Here is a 12409-nt window from a genome sequence, read left to right as displayed (position 1 = left end):
TTAAGTTTAGATATACAAACATGACAGATTGTACCGCAGTCGACTGAACACATATCCTTCAGGTGTGCCTGTGTTAACTCTCAGCGAGCAAGAAGTAGTTTTTACTGATCTGCACTGACTGTGAACTCCCGCCGAGGGAACTGCGGATCCGGTTGCAGAGAGAGGAGCGGAGCCCGTCCGGAGCTTGTTGATTCGTACTGAGCGGATGATGGTGTTAAACGCCGAGTTCCATCGGGAACAGCAGCCTGAGGTGTTCTTGCTGTTTGTGTTGGGTTGTTTCGTTGCTCCCAAGCGGAGTGGAGAGCCGGTGGGAGTGTATCACTGAGACGGTAATCCCCAGCAAGCAATGACTAAATCCGACCAGTGTCTCTTTTTCGAATCATGATTTCCGTGATTTTCAAATTCCGGCAGCCCTTCGATATTTCCAACAACTACTCTGTTTGTTCCTGTCTCCTCTGGTCAGGTAAATTGTCGGCATGTTTTGTTTCTCTGTTCCTGCTAGTTCTGTTCTCCTCAAATCTGCCTGTCCTGATCCATTCATGACCCTACGTCACAAACCCGCAGAAAGCAAGGGAGCGGATAGCGTGCAACGGGGTGTAAGGGGGGGGGGGGATGCGGAAGTCCGCACGGAAAATGCACAGTCACCTTTATGACACCTGGGACACGAGGATCCTGTGGCGAGTACACACACCAGATCGGATTATAAGTGGCCTCACACGACAAAAAGTGCTAGGCCTCCATTCCTCACAGGCTGAATGCTTCCTGTGCACAATTTAACCAATTCGATGTCGTGCCGCTGAGGAGAGGCCTCCTCCCTTCCAGAGGAACAGACACTCAGTCTGGCCGGAGCCGAGGTGAGGAGGAGGCTACCCAGGGGATACCCACGCAAACCCGCAGAGCCGGACAATTTACCCAGGCCAGGGCAAGCGGGCAATACGTCCCAGGTAACAGAGGTCACAGCTCCACCCCAACACTCCCCCCAGGGTTGTAGAAACATAGAAACACACAAAACCGACAGCAAAATACAGGCCCGTCGGCCCACAAGGCTGTGCCGAACACGTTCCTACCTTAGAATTTACCCATAGACCTCTATATTTCTAAACTCCCTGGAACCATTGTGCAGTTAAAAGATTCCATCGTTTCCGCTTACACCACCACAGCCGGCAGGTCAGTCCACTGGCTCACCACTCTCTGTGTACAGAAACATACCGCTGACATCTCCAAGCACGTCAAAACTATGCCCTCTCGTGCTAGCTATTTTAGCCCTGGGAGAAAAAGCCTCTCACTATCCACACGATCAGTGCCTCTCAATATCCTGTACACCTCTATCACGTCGCTTCTCATCCTCCGCTATCCAAACGGTGTACTCAGTCCGCCGCTATCCAAACTGTTGTCTGACGTCAGCACTGCCAGACTCAGCTCAAGCAACCTCATCAGGTTCTGTGATGATATTACAGTGTTCGGTACCATCAGCAACAAAGTTGATTCAGCGTACGGAGAGGAGGTTGAGAGGATTGTTAAATGGTGCGAGAACAACAGCACGAGTGTCAGCGTGGAGAAGAGAAAATGAAGCGATGATGGGGAACCAAGAAGGCAGAGATCGACCACACTCCATTGATCATCAATGGCTCTGCTCTGGAGAGGGTGAAAAAGACCAAGTTCTTTGGTGTGCACATAACAAACGATCTAACCTGGACCCACAACACCTTGACACTAGTCAGGAAGCCACAGCAGCGTCTACTGGAGCACCATGGAGAGTGTCATGTCCGGCGCCATCTTTGTATGGTACAGAAGCTGAAAGGCATCGAACCACGGGAAAATAGAGGGGAGCGAAAAACCGCCGAGAGTATGATCGGGGTCTCACTCGGCCCTGTTTTTGACACATTCCGGGAGCGTTGCAGACGAAGGGGCCAAAGCATTGTTGAGAATCCCTGCCACCCATCCCATGATCTCTTTGACACACAGCGGTCACGATGAAGGTGCATGCATATCAGCACCAGGAATGCCGGGTAATAACTTCTTCCCCCGGGTTGCGAGACTAATGAATATCCCGCCACCACTGAGGTCTTGTCACTTGGACAGCGAGCTGTTTGCTTAATGTTTACTTTTTCCCAGTGTGGTGCTTTCCTACACGCACTTTGTATTCCATTAACCTGTTCAGAGTAAAATATATTGGTTTGTCTGTTGTGAGTGATAGAGGTATTGTGGTTGCACTGGGGTCCTGAGGAAGGTTTTTTCGCTTGTGTGGAGAATTTTGGTCGGGTGGGCTGGATAAATAGTTCTGCGGGGCTATAGCATCGTGTGTCTGTGTTGCGTAATGCCTGGATCAGTATAAACTCCTGATGGCGCCCTCTAGCGTCGACAAAACACTACGTCATTCTGCCCTCTGGCCTTCAGCTGCACACCAAAAGGCCACGTGACATCAGATTTTTTTTCCCTCTAGCTTGCTCAGAACAATCCGAAATATGGAAATGTTGAACAAACAATACCCATTAGAATCAACCATAATGATTGTAAGCGAAGGCGTTGCTCTCCGGATGGACTGCTCTCCATGTCACGTCAATAAAGAGTCTCCTAACGAAAACCCGGGTCCCAGTCTTGTGTGGAAAGGAAAATCCCTGACAATCTGGCGACGGGAATGGGATACCTGTCTACGGGATCCAGCTGAGCCACAGCCGAGTAATTGGGCCCTCGGACAGGAATCTCATCCCGACCTGTGAGACTTCCCTGAGAGACGGGAATCAAGATCAGGACCAGGGCGATGCGTGAGTAAGACATTCCCTGACCGGCCGGTTCCCAGTTCCTGAGCTCTGGTAAGAACAAGAACGAAACTGGGAGAGGAGATCAGACCTAATGGACGAAATATTTCTGTTAAATTTAAGGGGAGCCTGGTATTCGTATATGTTAATCAGCTGATTAAGAAGTACGCTTAGCATAGGAAACAGAACGTAGAATAGTAATAATTGGAATAAATGAAGATAGAAATACATATTAAAATGGGAAACCAGGCCAGTAGGTCTTGGTCAAGCGAACTAGAAGAGAAGAAAGGACGACGCCCGGCCGATCCGAACGCCAAGGCCTCAGTGAATAAGGACACGAAGAGGAAAGTTGCAAAATACAAGAACACAGAAGAATAATTGCGCGACACGTTAATTCCTCCCGATTCCTCCGCCTATCAGGTTTGGTTGGAACCAAGGAACAACAGGTACTCTGTTACCTTCACCAGTGATTTACGTGGCTGAATCAAGGAGCCTGGCCCTATGGAGATTCTTTCGATTTGGTAAAAATGGAAAACTGAAAGGGAGACACTGCGTTGAGTCTGGGGGTGAGGATTCTCGCTGGGATCTTAATTACAATGTTACTAAATGGGAAGAGGTAGGAAAGCGGCGCTAGCGGCCTAAGGGAAATGCCAGAAATAGGGAAGGTAATAGTCCGATGGCAGATTCTAGCGTCACTCGGAAGCTCCATTGTGAGACCTGTACCCTCTGCTGGCGCTTTCACCGCCCCATGAGGCCCCATGAAGATAGGGAGGTTATTGAGTTGGCAGTGGGATTGAAACACAGAACGGGCTGCTAGCCCAGGCTGTGGCAGCACCGGATGCTCTCCAGGACCGAAGCACTGCGGCTGTGCCCGATTCTTTCGGAGCCTGGGGCGGGTCGGACTCTCCGTTAATCGAGGTTCGGGTTTCCACCAGAGAGAGGAGAGGTGTTGCCCGATAGCCTCACAAAGCGAGGGACCTCTGTATTCAGCCGGATAATGGTAGATGATGTCCCTATTTTAAAACCCTGGACCCCGACTGAGGTACATAGTCCGATCAGGGACACCCCGATCCACTGAGAAAACATGTAGCCACTCATAATTGTTATACTCCGACCTGTCAAATATTGAACCCGTTACCTGAAGTTTTACAGGCGCTCCTCCGTATCATATACGGAATTTCCTTGCCTGGGGCGGTGACCAACTTCTCCTGCCAAGGCTACTCCCGAGAGAGATGGGCCACCGTCAGTTGGAGAGGATGCCGACAGGCTATGGAAACGTGGGTGGGCGAACTTAAAGCCCGTATCCTTGCCGCAGCTCGACAACATGGAGGCTTTGGAGAAGTTGCCCGATGCATGCAAAAGGAAGGAAACACCGTCACTGACGTCATCGCTCGATTCAAAGACACCGGGACGCAAATGCGGAAACACCCCTGGACCAGCAAAATGCCCGGTGGGCTGGACAAACCTTCCCGAACTGCCTCCGACCGGAGGACGCCCATGCGTTTTAATTGACCGTTCTGAACTGGCAGACACAGCAACGGAATGTGGTAACCCAGACCCTGACCGACATGGAACGAAATGGGTTTTTTAAGATCACGGAAGAAAGGGGTCAGTACAGGCCAGAGAGAGCCGAGGCGACGAGGAGGGAAGGGATAGGAGACGATTGGGAGAAAGGATGACCTGTGAATACTCCTGGGAAGTGACTCATTTCACTCTGCATAACCCCTTCAGGTCCCAGTAGGGAGGCTACGAGGGGAAGACGATACAACCGGCTCTGATCAGGCTGCATGAGAAGCCGCAGGAGGATCCAGTCCAGGATGTAGAAATCACTGAGAAACGAGTCCCTGTCCTGGTCGATTCCGGCGCCACTATACCGTCCGTAAGCCCCTCTGTGGCACTGCCTGAGAGTACTATGAGTAGAGAGACCGTGCGGATAACCGGACTCCCCATGACCGACCCATTTTCCCAGCCCGTAGAGATCAATGTAGAAGGTAGAGGGATTGAAGAAACATTGGACATAGCCAATAACCCACCCGTTAATCTACTCGGACTCAAGGCTTTGTGCAAACTGAAGTCGTAATTCACTACACTCCCCTGGGATGGTACCTTCTTCCCTTGAATACCTTCCAACCCTGACCCGCTCTGTCATGATCGAAAGGGCCGTGGCAGTGACGAGAGCGCGAATAAAACGTAGGATGAGAGTGATAATTGGTGGAACGTGGAGATGGTGGGATGCGGGAGCCGAATGGTGCTGAGTCTCTCTGGGCTTCTAAACGAGTTTAATTCTCCCGGTTGTTGCGTTCTCCGCTGACGACAGTTCTGTAGTGTCCAGCTGAGAACACAGCGATCGCCGGTGAAAATAGGCTCGATATTTAGTTGACTAATTGAGGTGAGCGGATATTTCTTTCTTTCTTTCTTTATTAAACGTTTTATTGATTTAAAAAGAGTATATATACAAACAAGAGGAGAATCGTCTCAAATATACATATCAATAACTATACAAACAGAAAGTGAAATAAACATTATCAAAATCCTACATAGTATTTAGCTAATATGTAGTATATAATAAAAAAGAAAACAGCTAATTCTCCTCTCATCAGCTCATAAAGAGAGAAAAAAAACTTTAAATTTAAAACAGAAGAAAAAACCCACTACACTATATGAAAAAGGGGAAAAAAGGAGAAAACAAGGGGCTGGGCAGTCCATTCTGAAGATACGACCAAAAAAAGAGGAAAGACTTTCTGATCAAATCTAAAACTTCGAAAATAAATAATTGGAAGAGAATAATTGGAATAAATAATCAAATGAAAATTATGTGAGCGGATATTTCGCTGCGCTGATGAACTGCTCTCTGAACTTGGACTGAGTTACCCCATAAATAAACGTGTTTGTGCAGCAACTTAATATCATCAGCAGGTATCCGGAGTGTTGAAATATGTATTCCGAATCGTTGTAATTATTTGGATCTAATCCGGCGATGATGTAATAAAGGAATTCGGCAACATTCACCGACCACAGGATGATGAAGCTTCCGGAGATGGTGAGAAGTAAGATCACAGACCTCCTCCTGCTCTCCATCTCCGGGTCACTGCGGTTCTCCGTCTTGTTCTGACCCCTCAGCCCCTTACGGACGCGACTCGTCACTAAAATGTGTCTGACTGTCAGAGCGTTGCGCAGTAGTATTAACGCGAACGGAAGTAATGGCACAAGAACGTTAGAAAGCCAGTCATATCCCACCCACCCGGGATCCGTATAGTAGCCAGGCTTTGTAATACAGTCCCAGGGTATATTGTCAGTCACTTTCACTGGGTGATATATAAAGAAGTATGGCACGTTTTCAAAACAGAGCAGAACGCCGGTTGTCAGAACCGCAGCCGCAGTTTTCCCGGTGCAATACTTTCCTTTCGCTTCTGGCAACAGATGGCGATAATCCGATCAAATGTAAAAGCGACGGGGAACCGGACAGAGCAATCGGTGGCTGCCTCACCTAGGACAAAGATCACACTGCATACCGGGGTGATGTCAAGGAATGTCTCGGGGAAATAATAGTAACTGACCGCCAGAATATAACATTAAAGATGATGGTCAGTAGATCCGCCGTTGTCATGGCCACCAGGTAGCGCGTGGTGCAGGTGGAGAGGGCGCATTTGCCCCGAGAAAGGATCGCAATTGGCAGTAAATTCACTGGGAAACAGAAAAAGGAATGGTACTTACTCTCTCGCTGCTCCCGATGTCACAGGAAAGAAATAAGCCGGTAATTGACAACAATCAGGCTTTGCAGAAAACTTATTTCTGAAGATTTAAAGCGTGTGGAGCGGTAGTGGAAGATGGCTCGCACAAGTGCATGCTGGGTGAAAGGGTACAGTTCTCGCTACTGGAAGAGGGTCATAGTTTGTCAAATAATCGCCAAGGGCGCTTTGGAGAAATCAATGTAAACCCGCAGTTACTGCGCACATTGCACGGTATCCGGTCAGAGAGTTTCAGCTTCCGTTTTTTTTAAAGATCTTGTCTCTTTTGGAAGAAGACAGCGAGGCTTTGAGAGGAAGTGCGGCGGCGGCCATTTTCTAATTGCTTCTCAGATCGGAGTTCTGAGAGGCGGGATTGCGCAGGCGCATGAAGGAGGCCTGGGAAGGAGGGAAGATATAAAAAGAATGCAGCCTTAAGCAGCGGGCAGCTTCGTTTGCCGGCAGCGGCCTCAGTCTCCAGGACATAGTATGATGGACACTCACTCCTGGTTCCTTCTTCCAGTCAATAAAAGCCGATATCTCGCCTACGTCTCAGTGTGAGTTATTGATGGTGCATCAGCAGGTAATAGAGAGTACCCCAGCGGCTGTAGCCCTTAACAATCAGTACTCATGTTTGAGTACTGTTGGGGGGAGACAGCCTACCTGCAGGAAGTGACAGTGGCCGGGCCTCCGGCACAGAGGACGGCCCTGTAGCTCAGAAGGGTAGGGATAGAAGAAAGAGGACCATAGTAATAGGAGACTCGATTGTCAGGGGTTCAGACAGGCGGTTCTGTGGAGGTGATCGGGAGTCCCGGATGGTAGTTTGCCTCCCTGGTGCCAGGGTTCGGGACGTTTCTGATCGCGTCCAAGATATCCTGAAGTGGGAGGGTGAGGAGCCAGAGGTCGTGGTACATGTAGGAACCCATGAAATAGGTAGGAAAGGGGAAGAGGTCCTGAAACGAGAGTATAGGGAGTTAGGAAGGCAGTTAAGAAGAAGGACCGCAAAGGTAATAATCTCGGGATTACTGCCTGTGCCACGCGACAGTGAGAGTAGGAGTGGAATTAGGTGGAGGATAAATGCGTGGCTGAGGGATTGGAGCAGGGGACAGGGATTCAAGTTTCTGGATAATTGGGACCTCTTCTGGGGCAGGGGTGACCTGTTCAAGAAGGACGGGTTACACTTGAGTCCTAGGGGGATCAATATCCTAGCGGGGAGGTTTGCTAGGGCTACAGGGCAGACTTTAAACTAGTAAGATGGGGGGGGGGGGCGGGAATCAATTTGAGGAAACTATGGGAGAGGAGGTTAGTTCACCAGTACTGCAAGTAAGTAGACAGTGTGTGAGGGGGGGAAAGGCAGATGATGCAGAAGGGATGAGCTCAGCCGAAGATGTAGGGGAGAAGAAAGAAAAGGATAATAAATTTGAATGCATTGTTGGGGATGAAAAGAGAGGAGCAGGTGGAGAGTATCTTAAATGTATCTATTTAATGCTAGGAGCATTTTAAGAAAGTTGGACGAGCTTAAAGCGTGGATTGCTACCTGGAATTATGATGTTGTAGCTATTAGTGAAACATGGTTGCAGGAAGGGTGTGATTGGCAAGTAAATATTCCTGGATTTAGTTGCTTCAGGTGTGATAGAGTAGGAGGGGCCAGAGGAGGAGGTGTTGCATTGCTTGTCCGAGAAAATCTTATGGCGGTGCTTTGGAAGGATAGATTAGAGAGCTCCTCTAGGGTGGCTATTTGGGTGGAATTGAGGAATGCGAAAGGTGTAGTAACACTGATAGGAGTGTATTATAGGCCACCTAATGGAGAGCGTAAGTTGGAAGAGCAAATGTGTAAGGAGATAGCAGATATTTGTAGTAAACACAAGGTGGTGATTGTGGGAGATTTTAATTTTCCACACGTAGATTGGGAAGCTCATTCTGTAAAAGGGCTGGATGGTTTAGAGTTTGTGAAATGTGTGCAGGATAGTTTTTTGCAACAATGCATAGAAGTACCGACTAGAGATGGGGCAGTGTTGGATCTCCTGTTAGGGAATGCGATAGGTCAGCTGACAGATGTATGTGTTGGGGAGCACTTCGGGTCCAGTGATCACAATATCATTAGCTTCAATACAATTATGGAGAAGGACAGGACTGGACCTAGAGTTGAGATTTTTGATTGGAGAAAGGCTAACTTTGAGGAGATGCGAAGGGATTTAGAGAGAGTGGATTGGGTCAAGTTGTTTTATGCAAACGATGTAATAGAGAAATGGAGGTCATTTAAGGGTGAAATTATGAGGGTACAGAATCTTTTTGTTCCTGTTAGGTTGAAAGGAAAGGTTAAAGGTTTGAAAGCACCATGTTTTCAAGGAATATTAGAAACTTGGTTCGGAAAAAGAGGGATGTCTACAATAGATATAGGCAGCATGGAGTAAAGGAATTGCTCTAGAAGTATAAAGAATGTAAAAGGAATCTTAAGAAAGAGACTAGAAAAGCTAAAGAAGATATGAGGTTGGTTTGGCAAATAAGGTGAAAGTAAATCCGAAAGGTTTCTACAGTTATATTAAAAGCAAGAGGATAGTGAGGGATAAAATTGGTCCCTTAGAGAATCAGGGTGGCCAGCTATGTGTGGAGCCGAGGGAGATGGGAGAGATTTTGAATGATTTCTTCTCTTTGGTATTCACTAAGGAGAAGGATATTAAATTGTGTAAGGTGTGGGAAAAAAGTAAGGAAGTTATGGAACCTATGACAATTAAAGAGGTGGAAGTACTGGCGTTTTTAAGAAATTTAGAAGTGGATAAATCTCCGGGTCCTGACAGGATAATCCCCAGGACCTTGAGGGAAGTTTGTGTAGAGATGGCAGGAGCTCTGACGGAGATCTTTCAGATGTCATTAGAAACGGGGATTGTGCCGGAGGATCGGCGTATTGCTCATTTGGTTCCATTGTTTAAAAAGGGTTCTAGAAGTAAGCCTAGCAATTATAAACCTGTCAGTTTGACATCGGTGGTGGGTAAATTAATGGAAAGTATTCTTAGAGATAGTATTTCTAATTATCTGGATAGACAGGATCTGATTAGGAGTAGCCAGCATGGATTTGTGTGTGGAGGGTCATGTTTGACAAACCTTATTGAATTTTTTGAAGAAGTTACGAGGAATGTTGACGAGGGTAAGGCAGTGGATGTAGTCAATATGGACTTCAGCAAGGCTTTTAGCAAAGTTCCACATGGAAGGTTAGTTAAGAAGATTCATTCGTTAGGTATTAATGCTGGAGTAATAAAATGGATTCAACAGTGGCTAGATGGGAGATGCCAGAGAGTAGTGGTGGATAATTGTTTACCGGGATGGAGGCCAGTGACTAGTGGGGTGCTTCAGGGATCTGTTTTGGGGCCAATGTTGTTTGTAATATACATAAATGATCTGGATGATGGGGTGGTAAATTGGATTAGTAAGAATGCCGATGATACTAAGGTAGGAGATGTTGTGGATAATGAGGTGGGTTTTCAAAGCTTGCGGGGAGATTTATGCTGGTTAGAAGAATGGGCTGAACGTTGGCAGATGGAGTTTAATGCTGAGAAGTGTGAGGTTCTACATATTGGCAGGAATAATCCAAATACAACATACAGGGTAAATGGTAGGGCATTGAGGAATGCAGTGGAACAGAGAGATCTAGGAATAACAGTGCATAGTTCCCTGAAGGTGGAGTCTCATGTAGATAGGGTGGTGAAGAAGGCATTTGGAACGCTGGCCTTTATAAATCAGAGCATTGAGTACAGAAGTTGGGATGTAATGTTAAAATTGTGCAGGGCATTGTTAAGGCCAAATTTGGAATATTGTGTACAGTTCTGGTTACCGAATTACAGGAAAGATATCAATAAATTAGAGAGAGTGCAGAGACGATTTACTAGGATGTTACCTGGGTTTCAGCACTTAAGTTACAGAGAAAGGTTGAACAAGTTAGGTCTCTATTCATTGGAGCTTAGAAGGCTGAGGGGGGATTTGATCGAGGTATTTAAAATTTTGAGAGTAATAGATAGAGTTGACGTGAATAGGCTGTTTCCATTGAGAGTAGGGGAGATTCAAACGAGAGGACCTGATTTGAGAGTTAGGGGGCAGAAGTTTAAGGGAAACACGAGGGGGTATTTCTTTACTCAGAGAGTGATAGCTGAGTGGAATGAACTTCCTGCAGAAGTAGTAGAGGCCAGTTCAGTTGTGTCATTTAAGGTAAAATTGGATAGGTATATGGACAGGAAAGGAGTGGAGGGTTATGGGCTGTGTGCGGGTAGGTGGGACTAGGTGAGATTAAGAGTTCGGCACGGACTAGGAGGGCCGAGATGGCCTGTTTCCATGATGTGATTGTTATACGGTTATATATGGTTATATCACTAAAGATTAAACAAGATTGGGAGAGAGAACTTAATATGACCTTTGTTAATGAAGATCGACTTCGAATTTTGAAAAACGTAAATTCTTCTTCTATATGTACCAACCATTGTTTAATTCAATTTAAAATTGTTCACCGTTATTATTTAACAAATGAGAGACTATCTAAAATATTTCCTACTATAGACTAATGCTGTGATAGATGTGAAACTGAAGTAGCTACTTTGTCACATATATTCTGGTCATATTCTTCATTAAAATCGATTTGAAAATCTTTATTTCCAACAAGTTCTAAAGCTCTGAAAATGAATTTACAACCTAATAGGTTGACTGTTCTATTTGGTATAGTTCCACGTCATATTCAGGGTATTTCATCTTCAGATCAACATGTAATTGCATTTGTTACACTATTGACAAGACAGGCTATTTTATTAAAACACAAAGATACTTCTTCCCTTGCATTTATTGAATTGTTTTCTCAAGGAATCTTATGTCTTACTTTGAAAAAAATTAGAAGAACATTTGATCAAAAACAACAAAACAATAACAGTAACAAAGCCTTGTGGCTGCAGAGAAAGTGCAGTGCAGACAGACATATGGTGCAGGGTCACGTCGTGTTACATTGTGAGGCCGAGTCCATTTCATCGATCATTTGGCTTCTAACCACAGACAGGAAGCCGTCCTTGAGCGGGGTGGTTCGCGCTTTAAGGCTTTTGTATCTCTTCCCCCATGGGGGAGCGGGTTTGCAGCGAGAATGTCCAGGTTGTGAGGGTCTTTGTGTACATGGCCTGCTTTTCCGAGGGAGGGGAAGTGTAGGAAGAGTCCACGGAGTGGAGGCTTGCTTCTCTGATGTTCTCTGCAGTTCCTTGCAGTCATGGGCAGAGCAGTAGCCATACGAAGGCGTGAAGTATCGACAAGAAGCTCAGAGACCTTGGCCTTCACCCTTGTGTAGCTGGATCGTGGACTCCCTGTCAGATCGCCGGCAGGTGCTAAGTGTGGGCTCACTCACCCCTCTCTCTCTCTCTCTCTGACCCTCAGCACACATACCCCACAGGGTTGTCTTCTTGCCCCCTCCTTTTCTCTGTGCACCCATGAGTTGTGTCGCTATCCGCAGCTCCAATCTGCTAACTAAATTTGCTGACGACACTACACTGACTGGCCTAATCTCACATAATAACGAGGCAGCCGACGGAGAAGTCATCACCCCGACACAGTGGTGGCAAGAAAACAACGTCTCCCTCATTGTGACAAAAACAAAGGAGCTGGTTGTGGATTACAGGAGGAATGGAGACAGGGACAAAATTCAACATTTCCATGTTTGTTATTGAGACAAAATGCACATTTTAATATTTGTCATGACACAATTTATTTTATATATCGTTAATTACTTAAAACATATTTACAGATTGTTACTGACAGAGTATCGTATAATTTGTGTTCCGTGTGTTATCTGAATGTACTTGCCTGTGATGCTGCCACAAGTCAGTGTTCCTCTGTACCTGTACCTTTTCGTATTTGTGCACTTGGCAATAAATTCAACAGGACCTGAGAAATCTCAGTGAGATT

Source organism: Hypanus sabinus, unplaced genomic scaffold, assembly GCF_030144855.1.
Source record: "Hypanus sabinus isolate sHypSab1 unplaced genomic scaffold, sHypSab1.hap1 scaffold_246, whole genome shotgun sequence".
Taxonomy (NCBI): Eukaryota; Metazoa; Chordata; class Chondrichthyes; order Myliobatiformes; family Dasyatidae; genus Hypanus; species Hypanus sabinus.
The sequence above is the reverse complement of the archived record's forward strand: the minus strand, read 5'-3'. Positions refer to the sequence as shown.